Genomic DNA, 18,703 nt, shown 5'->3' on the forward strand with positions numbered 1-18,703 from the left:
AAATCAACTAAAAATTAGTAATTTTATCAAACACTACTTTTTTGACTTTGGTTGCTCTTAACCCTAAATTGTTGATATTTTATCCTAACATGTTATACATTTTTGGAATGGGCACATCAATACCTTTCGAATGGTTAGTCGTTTGTGTTAATCGGAAGATTTATTCCTGAAATATTGACCAAAAACCCTTTTTTTAAATCACAAAAACGGTTCTTTGAAAAAGAAAATGGATATGATTTCCATGCTCAGCAACCCAAAATTGACTTAGAGAACACCTTTTTTCTTAACTTCATACAATTAACCCAAAATTTGTAAACTAGTGTTATATAAGAGGACCCCTTAACCGATTTATTTCAAACTTTGGATACACATTCTATGTATAAATTACCTAACTCTTAATCGCTATTTTTCACAAAAAATTACGCCATTTTATGAGGCCCACTTATTTGTCATCAATCCGGTTGGAACCCGTAGCATAAAACAGCGAACAGATAAATAAATCTTGTCAATAAGGAGATAGTTAGATAAAGCAGACCCAGGGAAGTAAGTTTGAGCTGGTGTAGGTCTTAATTCCGTTAGCTGTGGCTGATATTGAATACAATCGATTACAGTCTTCACTGGCTGAAGTGTGGGGTCCTTAAAACAGTCAATCCCATGCTTCAGCAGATTCGAGCAAATGAAACTCGTCTCGCTGAACACTCCGTCGATCTCAACTTATTTTGTTGGTACATTGTATGCCTTGAAAAAAGGATTTAGACTTGGTACCAAGAAGAGCTTATTAGGGCGAATCTGTGATGTTTCAGTCACAGTCAAATATCGTTGTGTCAGAGCTTTTTTTTTTTTCTTTGACACGGATTAAAATCACAAGGGGCCCGAATGAGGACCATAGATACAATTTGAAGCCGATGAATCGATTTTATGTCAATATCCGTTTGAGCGTGAGGGGAATCTTAGTTATAGATAGCCATTTTTGAACGGACGTAGAGAACGGAAAGAGAAATGAAGGAATCAGAAATAGGAAAGAAAGAGGGCAGCGTTCAAAGCGTATGATCTGGATTGGATAAAAAGCCGGTTAGACCTTCTACTCTTGCATGTGACTTCAGAATAATATTTAGCTGTGTTTGAAATGCCCTACTTCATTGGACGTGTATCTCATAAGTGACTGAAAAAAAGATTGCCACTTCTTGTTTTGAAAATAACTTTTACGTTTTTCTTTACAAAAATTTTCACAGAGTTTTACATATGTTGCACACAGATATCAAAAAATATTACCTTGCATCTCTGCTGGTAACTCCAGATATCTCTCACCGTGCCATTAGCAAGAAGCCGGAAATGGTACAATCTACGGTAAGTCGCGTGGAAAGCGGAGCATACCTTTCGTACACGCAGAAATTTATTTATGCATCGATAGCATACTTTTCTATCTGCCTCTCGTTTCTTCTGCTATAAATTTTACTCATTGGACATATTCAATCTATCCACTCATTGAATGCTTACTAGAAGTTTATGCATGAAAATGCATAAAAATTATAGCAGAATAAAAGAGACGGGATTAGAAAGTATACTAACAAAAATATGCATTTTTGTTTCTCAGTGTAATAACCGGAACGATCAGTGGTCAAGTGTATTCGAAAAAATAACTCCAAAAGTGTCTACTTCCACTTCTAAGATTTCACGATGGCTCTACGCTTTTCTGTCCGAATTGAATATCGTGTCATAACTCGAAAGATGTTCTGGAAAGATGCAAGGTTAAGGAAGTTAGATTCGTGCTATCATCAGTCAATCCCTCGAACACAACGGAATTGCTGCCAATTGAAATATACTAAGCCATCGTGAAACAGGCCCTCCAGAAGCATCCCAAGGAAGTGAAATCGAAAGCAGAAATTAGGAAAATTGGATCTCCACACAAACACTAGTTAGACCCAACGTTGTACAAGACATTATGAGCAGTGTTAAGAGGAAGGTACGTGCATTTAGATATTGCAATGAAATTGAATACCTAATACGAGCGCGGAAAAATTCAATAATAAGGGAACCCGGGGCTATTCGAACCTACCTAAGAAAATCGCCCTTTTAGGTAGATAGATGTGAAAGAATTTATCGATCAAAAGTCCCAATTGTTGGTTTGAATCCTCAGCTAAGGTTCATTTTGAAGCTATAAAAATGTATATGTACCGCTCCATGGTAGCGCTAGGCGACGATTGACAAAACTACGTTTTTCCAATAAATTTTAGTTTTTTTACAATGGAATTTAAAAAAAATATTTACGCTGTTTTTTTTTAAACGAGGGATACGTAGCGCTTAAAAAAACCGCGCCAGCTGGAAAATCCGCGTAAAAAACCCGCAGCAAAAGACTTAGAATATCTTTGGAAGTTTTTTTTGCACGGACTTCGCAATTAACACAAAATGCAAAAGACTTAGAAGATTTTTGGAATTTTCAGCATTTTCGGAATGGTCTTGACGAGTAGGTGACAGAATACACCATGCATGCAGGTATGTTCGACACCATTTTGAGTTCCATGATGGCGACTTCCGGTTTAGTGAAATTCGCTATGACTCAATCAATATGGGTATTGTCGAAATGGTCCTGACGAGTAGGTGCCAGAAATTAATTTTTGACGCAATTTTGAAATCCTAGATGGCGATTTCCGACTTAAATAATTTTTCTACAACTCAATCATATTGAGAGTATTTTCGGAATAGTCTTGACGAGTAGGAGACAAAGGTCGATGTTTCAAGTAAATTCGACTTTTTAATTAAAACTATTTGTACTGCAACTTCAACTTCCAAAAATACCCATATTGATTGGGTTATAGCGAATTTCGTTAAACCAGAAGTCGCCATTTTGAATTTTAAAATGGGGTCAAAAATCAATTTCAGGCACCTACTCGTAAAGACCATTCCTAAAATACCCATATTGTTGAGGTGCGGGCCATAAGAAGCCTTCCAGACCCGTCTTTCATCTTTCCGAAAATCTTCTAAGTCTTTGCATTCAAACGAACTTTTTGCAAAAAACGTGCTTAATCCACCTAACAGTGTGATGAGACATTTCTTATAACTCTTATCACTCTCTTCGGCTATTATATCGTTTGAGAGCATTTAGAACTTGATGCTTCGCGATGTTTTTGATAACACATACTACATGGGATAGTGGCAGGACTCAGAGAATCGCTCAAATCAGCATAGGACAACATCAGTGCTAGAAATCTCAAACCAAATCAATGGGAAAGCGAAAAAATGGCCCATGAAATAGACATACCAACAAATTATTGTTAATGCTCTGTTAATAAAATATCTATATTGTGGTGGGAAAACTGAATTTTCCTTTGTACTGAAACAAAAAAAAACGATTTTTTTTAATCGATTTGAAGTTTATATTTTACTCAAACTTCCAACGCGACTGAGAACTAAGAAATCAACGCTTTTTCTTGAAAAGGGCGATACTAGCAGTGTACCATTCAAAGAAAATCAACAGTGAATATTTCCAGACTTGGTTTTATTTCCTATTTATGAACTATTGTGTTTTTTGACATCCTAGCTTGCATGATTCAGTGATCGAAACCCAAAACTTCATAAAGTATTTGAAATTATTAAATTAAAATTTGTTTTTGCTATTGAAATTGACAAAATGATAGTATCGCCCCTTTGGCGATTGTTTACTTTTTCGGTCCCATCTATCAGCATTGAAGTATCGCCCTTACGTTTTTTTACAATAACTACCGTTTTACAACACCGATTTCGTCCGGGTTTTTTCAATAGAGATCATTGTTACTATTTACAGCTGGTATCAGTCTGATAATCCTAAAAAATACGAAAATAACAGTTTCGCCGCTAAACTGCTAGCAAAAAAAGTATCGCCCTGTTTGCTTGCATGGAGCGTGGAGGGCGAAACTTTAAATAAACAAACAAAAATACAGTTTCGCCCGTTGTATTTTTTGCTGTAGTTTAAGAAAGCACTATCGTAGAATCAAAATTTTTAGGTTAATTTGTTGCGTTTCAAAGCCCTCATTCGCATGTAAGAAAAAAGCCCTATGTTTACATTTGTAAGTATCGCCCTTTTCACAAAAAAAGCGTTGAAATGAAATCGCAGCTCCTGATATCACGCTATCTCTGAAGTACATGCGTGCATAGTTTCAAATTTTACTTCTACATCGACTTTTTCTAAAGGTGACTTCCCAGTAGTATTCTTGATTTGAATTATTATCGCTAATCCTAATGCCAAAGAATAAATAAAAACCTCACGAAAACGAACCGTTTGGGAAAATCATCATCATTACTGGAACTTTCATTTTCACGAAACTTTTCGATAACCTTCCGTCACTTGCGTTAATGCACTGGGTGTACATTAGGGTGACAGGACAAAAAAATGACCCCTATCGGCCCACCTCTGCGTCGATTCCTAGTCCCACCAGGAGTACTTGCACCAAATTTGAAGCAAATCGGACAAGTCTAACTACCGGACCAACGGGCCTGAAATTTGTATGGGAATTTTCAACAATTTACATGGAGAAAACCCACCAGCACGCATTTTCGCCGCTAAGTGGCACTGTATGCATCGTATTATCACTGTAAGTGAAAATAAGAAGGATAATTGAATTGTCTACAACTTCGTCGAAGACTGCAAGTAAATCCGACTTTGTTAAAAGAAGTTATTAAATTTTTAACGAAGTGATGTCTGCGTCAGTTTTGCATGGGGCCTAATAGTGCATGGTTGTGTATCAGTACTCGATTCACACGAACTAAACATTTTTGTGAAATAATCGTTAGGTTTAGCTCAATGGTATGTTCAGAAGAATTATAGTAAATAATACGAATCATGCTTTGATTAGAAAATTTTAGTTCCACCTGTTACCGCATAGAGGGCGCCAACACTAACTTTTCAACGGAAAGAGATAGAAATTTGGTGTCTTCTACAAAGTTATAGAACAGGCATTTTTCAGTATTTCTTCTGAACAACTTGATACTCTATCTCTCTTCTATGAAAAGTTAGTAGTGGCGCCCTCTATGCGGTCACAGGTGGAACTAAAATTTTCTAACCAAAACATAACTCGTATTATTTATTATAATTCTTGTAAACATACTATTCGGCTAAATCTAACCATTATTTCACAAAAATATATAGTTCGCGGGAGTCGAGTACTGATACACAACCTAGGCCTAGGCTAGGCCCCATGCAAAACTGACTCAGACATCACTTCGTTAAAAGTTTAATAACTTCTTTCAACATAGCCGGATTTACTAGCAGTCTTCGACAAAGTTGTAGATAATTAAAATATCTTTCTTATTTTCACTTACAGTGATAATACGATGTATACAGTGCCACCTAGCGGCGAAAATACGAGCTAGTGAGTTTTCTCCATGTAAATTGTTGAAAAATCCAATATAAACTTCAGGCACGTTGGTCCGGTAGTTAGACTTGTCCGATTTGCATCAAATTTGGTACAAGTACTCCTGGTGGGACTAGGAATCGACTCAGGGGTGGGCCGATTGAGTTTTCAAAAATTCATCATTTTTCTGGGCAGTCTAGTGCACAGTGCTCTAAAAATCTATCGAAATCGTCTTAGGGCACCAGCGGGTCTGTAAAGAATACTAAAAAATAATTTCTATTCCATAATTTTCAGTTCAGCAATTCGAGAGTTCGTGCTCACCGCAAACCATGAAAAATAGACTACGTTGTGAAGCGATGATCACTATTTATTAAAAAATCACGGTTAAATAAAAAATAAAACTATTAAAAAATTTCAAATAGTTTATAATTTTCACAAACCTATTAGGAAAAATTGTGTAATAAGCTTTCGCAATATTGTGTAGGAAAAAAGCTGAAAATTTGAAAAGAAATCTGAGGATTATGATTGATTACAGAACTCTGGAATTTTCTATTGGAATGTTTTCAGGCATGAATTTGATATTGATGCTATTAGACAATTGTGAAATCAAGACCAATAGATCAGTTACATATCAGGACCCCATTCCGACAATTTATCCAAAGTCCTCATGATGTTTACAACAACAGGTTATCAATCTACGGATCAGATAATGTTATTGTAATATTGAATTAAATCAGTTTGCATCAATAAATTTTCAACTCCAATCCAATATTTTTTTTGTGTGGTGGGGGGGGGCTGTATGGTGTTAAAACCTTCTCTTGGCTACGCCGTTGCTTGGAGTTATTTATTTCGCTTTTCATTTTCCGAAAGGTTTCAGATCGATCCGATGGTCATAAGTTAGAAAAATTGCAGTCAGAAGGTTCGCACAAATGAACATTTTGGCACTGATAAGTTATCAAGTTCCTTCCAGACAACTTGGAAGTGTTCGGTGATTATTTCTAGCGGTTGTAGATAGAAAAATGAAATACAAAATTCGATTTATCGAAATAATGTTTGGCTTATTTCAATGGATTATTACTATATTGAACAATAAATAGGCGACGAAGAGTAATCCACAAACAACAAGCCATAACTTTTAATGTATTCAAAATAGATATTTGAAGTCTTCAGTAAAGTTATTCGCAAAAGTAAGAGCTACAAATTTGCTGAAGACATCATTTCGATATAATCACTTCCAAGAAAATTTGTGAAAATATCTCACTCACAGGGGGATTAATCAGCAAAAGCACAATACCAAAAGAAAGAGCATATTACCTCCATTAAATTCTCCGAAGATACTATTGACCTAAAATAAGCCGTTTTGGCGTTAATAATAGATTACATGTTTTTGGTCATATTTCTGGCAATGGGAAATGATAGAAATCTTTCGTCCGCATTTAATGTTAAATATCTCTTTTGATAATAGTCCGATTTCAACAATCTATAGCTTGTTCGAAAGGTATTCGTTAAAGCTATCTAAAAACATATAAATTGTTAATCTATATTGTCAATTCCGGCAGATAATTTAAAAAAACTGCAAAAAACGCCATTTTTACGCATTCAAACATTCATATCTTAAAAACTAAACATCAGAATCAAAAACAAATTAATAGCGTTCATACTGTTTTTTAGTTCTTTCATTTAAAATTGGTTTGGATAAGATCGGTTCAGCCATTGCTGAGAAACACGAATGAGAATTTGTCCGTTACATACACACACACACACACAGACACACACACACACACACAGACATTGTCCCAAATCGTCGAGCTGAGTCGATTGGTATATAAGACTCGGCCCTCCGGGCCTCGGAAAAAATCTTGAAAGTTTGAGCGAATTCTATACATTTCTTTTATAAGAAATGTAAAAAGTGTTAATTGCGAAATATGCACAAAAGGAAACTGTCAAAATTCTTCTAAGTTCTTTATATTTAAAAGGACTTAGAATTTTTTCATAAAAAGGCCTTTGGATTCAAAAGGACTTGCGTAATACGTGCAAAAAACATCCAAAAATATTCTACGTTTTTTTCTACGCGGGTTTTCCAATTAACGCGGTTTTTTACGCGGATTTTCTAATTAACGCGGTTTTTTACGTGGTTTTTTTTGCGCGGTACGTATCCCCCGCGTAAAAAAACCTGGGTGTATACATAAACAAAGCGAAGATAGTTTGGTAAATCAATTTGATATACTTGCGGGTGGACTAAATTAAAGCGAACCCAGCAAAATTATTTAAATTATCTTATACTATTCTAATTCATACTGCTATAATTAGAGCTTAACCTAGTATATTTAACCCTCAAAAAGCTAAAATTGTAACTTCAAGAAGCATCGCTCCTAAGACCCAATGAAACCAAAAGCCTCTGTTTTGTGGTTTAATCAGTGAGAGAATCGATAGCCCGAAAACGCTCCATCATTTGAATTTTAAATTACAAGTTTAATGAAACTAGAGAACTATAAATAGCCGGGCCTCTGAGATCCCTTGCCTGTTTGAGGGTTAAAACTAGTAAGTTTGAGCTTAGAAATAGGAAAAAAGTGAGGTGTTATTGGTTGGTGTACTCATCTCTTATATTTTAGATAATCTGTCATTAGTTCGTGTTATTGCTACGATAAACACTGAGAACTGACATACAAGTAAAGTTTTCAATATGTGTAAGAAATAAAACTGTCGTTTTGAAATGCCACTAGGAAGTAGCAACACCGACGAACCGAGTTGACAGAGGCATTCGAAAAGTGTCCCATACAAAATAACGATTGCACGTATTCTGTTACTTTTTTGCTTGTAGCGGACAGTTTTGATAAATAGTACATAAATAGGATATTAAAAAGCTGGAAAAATGATCTTCAGCATGCTAAAAGAAAGTTTGCTCGTTCCAGCATACCTGGTACAACGTCGATACACCTTGGTTTTTGCGTACTGTTGTGTTATATGGCACTAGATCGGCCAGCAAACGCTATAAGGGCGTTGCGTGCAAATTTGGATACAATGATGATCCATGCGAACCTGTATGCGATGGTGATTTTCAACGTATTTTCATTAAAATGTTTACACAGGTTTTTCCGGAAAATTTGTTCTAGTTTGTATGTCTGTTCCAGCGCTGCGAAATTTCAAAATCAGTTACATATTTCTGCTTGTATTTACCGAACCCAACATACAGATTCAACGCCTCTCTCATGCGTTAACTTTCCAACTGACTGAAGTTTCATACAGAATCGAGTTCTTGAGTGCCGCAGAATGATAAATTCCTTCGCCAAAATTCATTTATTATTGTGTGGAGAATTTGAAGGCAGAAGTTGGCATCTAATACATTTTCGAGCATGAGTGAACTGCGTAATCTATATCTGGTGGTTCACTTTCGCTCAACAATCCGCCTCAGAGCTAGCTCAGAACCAAAATACAGTTTGCTTCTCAAACCGAACATGTTCGAACCTGAATGCGCTTGCTGTGTCGGGAGAACAAATGACGAGGGAAACGAACCAAACATTTCATTCACCGCGGCGGGCATGAATTGAATTTCGTTTCTCTTTCAAGTTCACGCAGGAATGTCAATTTTTTAAGCTCTGGTCTGTTCTCTGTGCTATAAGAAATTGAAACATACAGTACTGTTAGAAAAGTTTATATGAAGCAAGATTACTAAAAGTAGGTAGTACAATTGAACTTATTGAACTTAGGTCTAAATCTTCAATTTATTGTCGGAATTTCATAATTAACATTCTACCACAGAATAAATTATTGCATTTGGATCCAGTCTCGTTGTCTCCGCAACGTATATCCTTGAGAAACAGCTTGAATGAATTTTGTGCATGATTTGCCATTTTTTCGCCACTCTCACCGCATGTCAGGAAACGCATTTAGAAAATCTTTAAACCTTTAAGGCAGTGGCAACTATATTGCATCCTTTTCGTTTCGTGCAAAACGCAGGAATATGAAGTGAGAAGTGCTCCAATATTACGAAATCTACTTGTTAGGAGTCTGGCCACCATTCTTATTACTTTTTATTGAGATACAGTGAAAATGTCAGAATGGTGAAGAATTTTTTGAAAAAATGCGGCGGCAATAAGAGTAGCTAGATTTTGAAACAATTACTCTAGACCCTATAAGTTGGTGATGCAAATTTGAAAAACCGATTTAATCCACCTAGCAGTGAGATGAGATATTTCTTACACATATCACTGTTGGATCATTCATTAGTTTGCAGTGCTCATGCGAAGTAGTAAATCAAAATTATAAAATACACGAATCAAATTATATTAGCTTAATTAATAAAAATTTGGACTATATTTAGAAATAAGTATAAGATTAATAGAATGAATTGACTCAAACTAACAAATTGAATGAAATAAATAAATGGAATGACTGAACCTGAAACGAATAAAATTAAAGATATGAACAAAATGAATTAAATGAATCAAATGAATCGAATAAATCAAATAAATCAAATAAATCAAATGAATCAAATGAATCAAACGAATAAAATTAATCAAATTAATCAAATTAATCAAGTGAAGCAAATGAATCAAATGAATTAAATGAATCAATTTAATTTAAGGGTTCAAATTAATAAAATGAATGGAATGAACAAAGAAAATAAAATGAATAAAAAATAAATTAAATGAATAAATGAAACAAACGAACCAAATAAACAAAATGAAGTGAATTGACAAAATGAATAAAAAAGAAGAAAATGCATTGATTGAAATGATGAATTAATCGATGTTGTAAGGTTATACATTAATAGAAAAAATAAATAGTGTCAAAAGAATTATTTGGATGAAATGAATAAAACTGAAAAAATAGTCAGGTTAATAAAATGTTCTTCATTTTAAACAAAATGTATGAACTGGGAAAATGAATAGAATGCATTGAATGAAAACAGTGGATAAAATAAGTGAAATGAATGATATGACTAAAATGCACGAAATAAATAAACTGATCAGAGTGAATCCAAATGATGAAACGAATAAATTAGATTAAATGAACGCAGATGAACAAAATTTCTAGGGCTTCTATTCTTTTTTTGTTTTAGTCTTTTCGGTTTCACGCTTCTTTACTTGACAGCGTCGTTTCAAGATTATTTAGTGTTTCAACATTATTGATAGACCTTAATTAGTTATCAGGAACCTGGAACGTTCAATTTGCTTTGGAAATCAAAGTTTACTTTTTGGTCATATATTCCCGAAAAATATTGTGCAGAATAGAATTTGCTGGTCCAGTAATTTAACGCGCAATTTAATATAGTAAAGTGAGAGAAGGTCACATGACACATTCTTTCGTGACGTTTACAACGATTTGACGAATCTTCATTCGACAAATATGTCATAACTTTATCAAATGAACGCCTACATCAAAACTTATTACAGATTCGGAAAGTAGACAAAATCTCATGAAAGCCCTTTGAACAGAGAGCAAAAGATGGAGAATGCGATACGTAAAAGAGATAAGTAGATATTTCAAAGTTTTCATTTGAATTAAAATAAATAGTGTGAAGTGTCTAGGCTATGTCGATAGCATAAAAGGCGTGCATTCAGTTGATTATAATGCAGTCTCTTTCCAGTCATCCGTATAGTTTGCATATTGTTTCGTTCGGAATTCTCGTTCAGGAAATATGGATAAATAAGTCCTGGACAATCCATTACTGTGAAAAAGAAATGGTTCAAACTGTCAGGATGGCAAAAATGTAGTCAGATCAACTATCTGTCCAATGCATAAACTCTTACTGTAATCCTCTTTAATTTACTTGTACAATATGGAAAACTCGAACGAAACGTGTGCTGAATTATCCAATGCCTCACTACTAATTGTGACTTCCATTGAAACTTCAATTGAAGTGTACTCAGTATAGAGCAGATATGGGCGACGATAAGTTAGAAGACACCTTGTACTTGCATCCCCCATTGAGAGTGGGGACTTTGGGAGACTTCTTTTCCCGGATCTAATTCGTGGATATTTTTGGGCTTTGATCCGTTATTTTTCATGAAAGTTCATACCAATATAATGTATGTGCATTTTCAATAATATCATCACAAAAAGGTGTTCTTAGTTTTCACATGACATATTTGAGCATATGTTTTATTCAAAATTCAATAGAGATACGAAGAGTTGAAATATCGCACGTGGAATGTCCCACCTCCCAGTTAAGTCACATATTTTTCTGAGATAGCCATGAATTTCCTTTATACAAGCTTTGAATAGAACTGAATTAAATTTGAGTTGATGTAGTTTTCGATGGTCACCTGTCTACCCATAGTGCAACGTTTCGAAATACCAATTTCACCTTGAAAATAGTTATAGTTTTCCCATAAGGCAAATATTTTGCAAATTTTCTCGGACTACAAATATTTTATTTGACATGTAGGATGTATTATTAAACTTGTTTCCGCGAGTCTCTTATACACTAAAATGCAAAGAAAATAATAGGGTAATAGACAAAAAATAGTTTTGTTTTCTCAAACCTTCACAATTACATCGCACACATGAAATCAGCTTGAATATTAATAAAGATTAGCAGAGAATCTTATCACACAACTTAGAAATGGATAGATAAATAGCAAGATAGATGTGAATCGTGAAAGTTGCCATCAACATGAAGAAAGAGAGAGAGAGAGAGAAAGAGAGGGAGAGAGAAAGAGAGAGTGAGATAGAGATGATGAGGGCATGTGAGGCCATGCCAGACCTTATTTTTATAGGTATATTATGCGATATATTGATTCCTTACATTATAAATAATGTAGATAGTAATTTTTGCGCCATAACCAATATAATCTAAATTTTGCAAAGGGCCAAATTTTTGCTAGAGTTTTGGGATTCAAAAATACAGTTTCTTTCGGTGATGCCACGAGTATAATTGTATGAGAAGTCTTATCTCACTACTAGGTGAATTACTTGATGAACTGTATAATTATATACCATCCAATATTTACTTCACGATTGAACGCAACGCCTAATCCAAGGGATAAATACATGAACTCTAGAAAAAAAATCACCATGGACGCACTATTTTGTTTTTGAAGTGAGCTTACATATTGATTTTTGATAAATAGTTCAATTATTATATAGGTAATTCACAAAATGGTTTCATAATCGAATAATCCTTGAATCACGTAGAGGTGTTTTCATACCCCGATGTTCAAAATCGGTTTAGTTTTGTCCCTAAAACACCAGTAAAGCAATACTCTATATGAAACGGATTCCTTTTTAATTAGTGAAAATTGGTAAGCGAGGAATAAAAATACAAAATGTTTAATATCTCCGTCGCTCGTGAACGGATTTTGACAATATAAAGCTTGATAGAAAGGTATTTTATAAGGTCTCTAATTATGTGCAGTTTGTGGGACAGCGTTGCTTTGTTTGAAAGTTATTTACTAAAAACCTGCAATGTTTTGACAAAATGACCTATATCTCAGAAAATAAACAACATATCGAAAATCAAAAATAATAGTGTCAAATGGCAACGTTAGGCCTTTCATTTGAAACTAGTTTCATTAAGATCGGTTCAGCCATTGCTGAGATAATTACATGACATTTTGTACATACATACATACACACATACACACACACATACAGACATTGTCTCAATTTGTCGAGCTGAGTCGATTGGTATATGAAACTCGGCCCTCCGGGCCTCAGAAAAAGTTTTCAAAGTTTGAGCGAATCCTATACATTTCTTTTGTAAGAAATGTAAAAACAACTATTTTTAATCCGAAAATATGGTTCATGAGTGGTAAAAATTGCAAAGCAAACAATAAAATGAATGAATGAACGTCTGTAATGCTGTGGTCTCATTTTTCAACTCATCCTCAGAATCCAGGGATACTTACTATTAATCAGATAATAACATAATTTCTTTCTGAATTTCTGATACAGCTTGTCTTAATATTTATTTGCACCAATCTCGTTGGACATACATCAAACATTACGAAGACTGACGTTTTCTAACGGGCGGTAGCAAGTATATTTTCCAAACAGTTTTTACTAAGAAATAAATTTAAATATATTCTAACCCAAGTAGCAATGTTAGTTTTATTGTAAGCTTAACGCTATGATTAAAACTTTCTTATCAAAACCATTTACAAGATCAAAACATTCAGAACACCTCTTCAAGAATTTGTTTAAACTATTACTAGAGTAGGTGGGCCCATTCTACAAACGGCTTTCAGACTATTATTTTAAATGCGTTTTAGTTTTAATACACAAGACCATAAGAAGTCCTAGAGATTTCAATAAAACCTTTTTTTAAACTTTGTGGCAACCTTAAGCATTTTAAACAAACAATAAAACAGTTTTATGTAATTACCTCGTAGGTTAAATTAGTTATATCTGTCTACCATTTCCTCTACAAAACTCCCACATTAAATAACTTGACAAAACCCAATGCGTAAAAATGTTAAGAAAAAATGTAGAGTAGAGAATTACCATCGAGGTTATAAAAAAATATAAATTCAACGCTCATGTTAGTAGGCGGTTCAATTTTTATGATGAATATCAATCGGATAGGTCGAAAAACAATAACGCGCTTTTGAATTAATCATAAATATTGAAATAAATAAAATATATTAAAAAATGAGAATTAACAATATATGTTATCCCGAATCCCACGACACATAAATTAATTTAAAAATGCCCTCAGCACCATAAAACTTTATTTTCTGGCAATATTTTGTGAAATAATTTTGAAAAGCCTTGCATTTGAAATATGAAGATTTCACACCCTAAATATGGCCTCAACCATTTCTTTGCAAGGTGGAATACATAAAGTGCTTAAAACCATTCACCCTGCAATACTGCTCTCTAACAATAATATTACTTTAATGCATCCCGATAAAAATATTTGCGCAGTCCATATTATAGTTTTATCGCTAGCCAATTAATCTGACTGAAGAGCAATAAGTTTTATGGCAGCACTGTGCCAGCATAAAAGCCTTTTTGTGTGTACATGCTTGACAGTTCATATCAAGTTTAAAAAACGCTTTTAATCCACCTAACAGTGTGATGAGACATTTCTTATAACTCTTATCACTCGCTTCGGATATTATATCGTTTGAGAACATTTAGAACTTGATGCTTCGCGATGTTTTTGATAACACATACTACATGGGATAGTGGCAGGACTCAGAGAATCACTCAAATCAGCATAGGACAACATCAGTGCTAGAAATCTCAAACCAAATCAATGGGAAGGCGAAAAAATGACCCATAAAATAGACATACAAACGAATTATTGCTAATGCTCTGTTAATAAAATATCTAAATTCCTCAATCAATGCATTGTGGTGGGTAAACTGATTTTCCTAAAGGGGTTATGTATATTGTACTGAGCCAAAAAAAAATCGATTTTTTTTAATCGATTTAAAGTTTATACTTTACTCAAATTTCCAACGCGACTGAGAATTAAGAAATCAACGCTTTTTCTTGAAAAAACCCACCATTCAAAGAAAATCAACAGAGCATATTTTTAGACTTGGTTTTATTTCCTATTTAAGAACTATTGTGTTTTTTACATCCTAGATTGCATGATTCAGTGATCGAAACCCAAAACTTCATGAAGTATTTGAAATTATTATGTGTGTTTGCTATTGAAATTGACAAAATGATTGTATATAATAGTATATAGTCCCTTTGGCGATTGTTTACTTTTTCGGTCCCACCTATCAGCATTGAAGTATCGCCCTTACGTTTTTTTACAATACCAATTTTACAATTGGTGGGGGTTTGGTGAAAATCGATCTTAATGTCTAAACGGCATAATTCCGAAACCGTAATTTTTGAAGTTTTAAAATTATGCAGAATTAATTTTTCAGAAAATAGTAACAGAGCAAAAAAATACCAAAGTCCAAAAAAATCAATTTTTGTCAAACGTAATTTTTTCGAGTTTACATCAAATCTCAATGTTTCATGCATTATAATGTCATTTCTCATCAAAAATACAAATTTGATTTTGAAATTTTTTCATTTCAGTTTATATTGGAATTTGCTGTGTGATTGCACTCTTCAACTCGTAACTCCGGAACCGGAAGTCCAATCAATAAAAAAAATCAATTACAGCCGTTGGGAAGATTGTACCTTTCATTTGAGACTAACTTTGTGCAAATCGATCCAGCCATCTCTGATTAACAGAGGTCATATTTTTTCCACATACACACATACTCACACATACATACAGACATGCATACACACACAGACATTTTCCGATCTCGACGAACTGAGTCGATTAGCATATGACACTCGGCCCTCCCGGTCGGGATTAGATCGACGAATTTTAGAGTGAATGAGAAAGGCAAAAACATTTTTAGCAAATGTTGAAATTTATGCATTTTTTGGTGAGCAGTTCTATGTTTCATAGACATTAAATCAATTTTAACTTCGCTTCCTATTAAATAAAGACTCTTATTACAGTACATCTCTACAAAAACGAGATCAATTTGAAAATAAATCTGAGGATTATGATTGATTACAGAACTCTGGAATTTTCTATTGGAATGTTTTCAGGCAGGAATTTGATATTGATGCTATTAGACAACTGTGAAATCAAGACCAAGAGATCAGTTACATATCAGGACCCCATTCCGACAATTTATCAAAAGTCCTCATGATGTTTACAACAACAGGTTATCAATCTACGGATCAGATAATTGTTATTGTAATATTGAATTAAATCAGTCTGCATCAATAAATTTTCAACTTCAATCCAATATTTTTTTTTTGGGTGTGGGGGGGGGTTGTATGGTGTTAAACCTTCTCTTGGCTACGCCGTTGCTTGGAGTTATTTATTTCGCTTTTTTCCGATATGTTTCAGATCGATCCGATGGTTATAAGTTGGAAAAATTGCAGTCAGAAGGTTCGCACAAATGAACATTTTTGTACTGATAAGTTATCAAGTTCCTTCCAGACAACTTGGAAGTGTTCGGTGATTATTTCTAGCGGTTGTAGATAGTAAAATGAAATACAAAATTCGTTTTATCAAAATAATGTTTAGCTTATTTCAATGGATTATTACTATATTGAACAATAAATAGGCGACAAAGAGTAATCAACAAACAACAAGCCATAACTTTTAAAGTATTCAAAATAGATATTTGAAGTCTTCAGTAAAGTTATTCGCAAAAGTAAGAGCTACAAATTTGCTGAAGACATCATTTCGATATAATCACTTCCAAAAAAATTTGTGAAAATATCTCACTCATAGGGGGATTAATCAGCAAAAGCACAATACCAAAAGAAAGGGCATATTGCTTCCATTAAATTCTCCGAAGATACTATTGACCTAAAAAAAGCCGTTTTGGCGTTAATAATAGATTACATGTTTTTGGTCATATTTCTGGCTATGGGAAATGATAAAAATCTTTCGTCCGCATTTAATGTTAAATATCTCTTTTGATAATAGTTCGATTTCAACAATCTACAGCTTGTTCGAAAGGTATTCGTTAAAGCTGTCTAAAAACATATGAATTGTTAATCTATATTGTCAATTTCGGCAGATAATTAAAAAAAACTGCAAAAAACGCCATTTTTGCGCATTCAAACATTAATATCTTGGAAACTAAACATCAGAATCAAAAACAAATTAATAGCGTTCATACTGTTTTTTAGTTCTTTCATTTAAAATTGGTTTGGATAAGATCGGTTCAGCCATTGCTGAGAAACACGAATGAGAATTTGTCCGTTACATACACACACACACACACAGACACACACACACACACACACACACACACACACACACACACACACACACACACACACACACACACACACACAGACATTGTCCCAAATCGTCGAGCTGAGTCGATTGGTATATAAGACTCGGCCCTCCGGGCCTCGGAAAAAATCTTGAAAGTTTGAGCGAATTCTATACATTTCTTTTATAAGAAATGTAAAAAGTCTGGTTTTCCTTGTAAGGTATAGTTTTTACTTCATTTGGTGTCCGTATACGCGGTAAAATGCCGTTCAGAATAGTGCAAACTATTGAGGAAGACGAAATTAGCCTTAGAGTTGTACCAGCCGGGTGGAAAGTGGATGATGTGCTTCACTGGCCGAAAAAGAGTGCAGTTTCTGAACTATCCCAAGATGAAAGACCCGTTCCAAACCCGAAATGGGAACGAATGAATTGCGTCAAAAAGAGAGAGTTTGCAACCAGAGCAGAAGCGGATTTGGAGATGGCAAGAATGGAAGTTGTGTCAGATACTAAAGGTGATGAACTAAACTATGCAAGTCCTCCAACGATGAAGAAAACTCGCCTAGCAAATCAAGATAAACGTTTGAACAATTTTGTAAACGATTTCAATGAACACGTTCATCTTCCTAGCGGAAATCAAAACGAACATCAGCATTTGGCAGTACCAGTTACAGAAAACGAGAGCTTGGTAATAAATACTGCCAGTGTTCACTGTATATATTTTTTTCATTTTCAGGGGGAGCAGCTCTCATTGCATTATTCCGAATCATTACTGGTTCTCCCGGATATAAGTGTGGATCAAAGCTCTGACCAAATTTTCATAGTGCCGCAGGAAGACGATGCCGTTGCTCAAACTGGTAATCTCTTGGAAGTAGTTGTTTCGAACCAGCATCGGATCATAGAAAATTAGAGTGAAATGATGCAGTTTATGGCAAAATTACAAACAAGTCTGGAATATCTAGCCCAAAATGTTATCAAAAGCAGCGCAAATCTACACAACATTCCAGTTGAAAAAGTTGATAGAGTGAAAAGTCCAGTTAACTCAGTGGAAGAGTTAGTTAAATTGGAGGAGATTTTGAAAGATGGGAAAGTGATGCAAACATATACCTCTAACATGGAATTTGTTTGTGGCAGTGATGGGAAATTAAACGGAATTGATTGCTGTTATAAGCTCATTGATTACTTCATCACACGGAAGTTTTTGACTGATTGTTCTTGGACGGGAAACAACCAAATCGCAGACGAAAGCAAATCGGCCAATAGTCAACTGGTGGAAGGATTGGACTCTGGTAAAGTCCCTTTGAAGTTCTACAAAAACTTTCGCACGTTACTCCTGAGACTGATTTTAGAGGCTGATAAGGATTTCACAGAATTGAAATGTGAAGAGTTTTTCAAACGTGTAATGAAAAACAGCAAGCAGTTCAAAGCACAAAAATAGACCGAGGAATCTCAAATACACTGAGAGAAAACCAGTTTTGGAAACCGGTAACCGTGAAGCAGTTGTAAAGGACGCTATTTCAGAAAAAAAGATGTATGAATTCATTGATTTTGTACAAAAAATTACTGTTTAAAATAAAATGATATTTTGATAAATCTACAAGGGGTGAACTAATGGAATGAATATAATATCAGATTCATTGAAGGGTACAGGTACCATTTTACACTTTAT

This window comes from Topomyia yanbarensis, chromosome 2 (assembly GCF_030247195.1).
Source record: "Topomyia yanbarensis strain Yona2022 chromosome 2, ASM3024719v1, whole genome shotgun sequence".
In the NCBI taxonomy this organism is placed as follows: Eukaryota; Metazoa; Arthropoda; class Insecta; order Diptera; family Culicidae; genus Topomyia; species Topomyia yanbarensis.